The 1,035-nt window shown below is 52.3% G+C and overlaps 2 non-coding genes and 1 pseudogene across 2 annotated transcripts; all 3 read right to left on the bottom strand.

Moving 5' to 3' along the window:
• On the bottom strand, positions 1–92 carry LOC119344114 (annotated as a pseudogene; the record flags this gene model as incomplete).
• A 297-nt stretch (positions 93–389) lies between these two features.
• On the bottom strand, positions 390–508 carry LOC119344113. The gene has a single exon (XR_005166463.1). It is a non-coding gene; the product is annotated as a 5S ribosomal RNA (ribosomal RNA).
• A 297-nt stretch (positions 509–805) lies between these two features.
• LOC119344112 lies at positions 806–924 on the bottom strand. The gene has a single exon (XR_005166462.1). It is a non-coding gene; the product is annotated as a 5S ribosomal RNA (ribosomal RNA).
• Between the last annotated feature and the right edge of the window lie 111 nt (positions 925–1,035).

The raw sequence follows: 1,035 nt of genomic DNA, 5'->3' as shown, positions 1-1,035 counted from the left end.
GGTCACCCATCCTAGTACTACTCTCGCCCAAGCACGCTTAACTTCGGAGTTCTGATGGGATCCGGTGCTTTAGTGCTGGTGTGATCGCATCCGACATGTTACCCCGGTCTTCGTCCCTTATCCTTGCCCCTCCCAGCTCCACTACAAAGACGATTGTACATTGCTTTGGCCGCTCCCTCTCAACTACGGAGACGAGTTTAACGCGGTTTCCACCCCTCCCTCTCAACCGCACCAGTGCACGCTTGCCGCGCCACAACGCCGACGCTGGACCCGTGAATCGTGAGCACCCAGCTATGACTTACCGCACTCGTGCAAAATAATAAAACACGGTAAATATATTACTTACACGTGCGTTTTGTTTTGCAACCGGCGCGAAAAAAATTAAAAAGGAAATGCAACACGAGGACTTCCCAGGAGGTCACCCATCCTAGTACTACTCTCGCCCAAGCACGCTTAACTTCGGAGTTCTGATGGGATCCGGTGCTTTAGTGCTGGTATGATCGCATCCGACATGTTACCCCGGTCTTCGTCCCTTATCCTTGCCCCTCCCAGCTCCACTACAAAGACGATTGTACATTGCTTTGGCCGCTCCCTCTCAACTACGGAGACGAGTTTAACGCGGTTTCCACCCCTCCCTCTCAACCGCACCAGTGCACGCTTGCCGCGCCACAACGCCGACGCTGGACTCGTGAATCGTGAGCACCCAGCTATGACTTACCGCACTCGTGCAAAATAATAAAACACGGTAAATATATTACTTACACGTGCGTTTTGTTTTGCAAGCGGCGCGAAAAAAATTAAAAAGGGAATGCAACACGAGGACTTCCCAGGAGGTCACCCATCCTAGTACTACTCTCGCCCAAGCACGCTTAACTTCGGAGTTCTGATGGGATCCGGTGCTTTAGTGCTGGTATGATCGCATCCGACATGTTACCCCGGTCTTCGTCCCTTATCCTTGCCCCTCCCAGCTCCACTACAAAGACGATTGTACATTGCTTTGGCCGCTCCCTCTCAACTACGGAGACGAGTTTAACG

Source organism: Triticum dicoccoides, unplaced genomic scaffold (genome assembly GCF_002162155.2).
Source record: "Triticum dicoccoides isolate Atlit2015 ecotype Zavitan unplaced genomic scaffold, WEW_v2.0 scaffold15424, whole genome shotgun sequence".
NCBI lineage: Eukaryota > Viridiplantae > Streptophyta > Magnoliopsida > Poales > Poaceae > Triticum > Triticum dicoccoides.
This window is presented reverse-complemented; position numbering and strand designations above follow the sequence as displayed.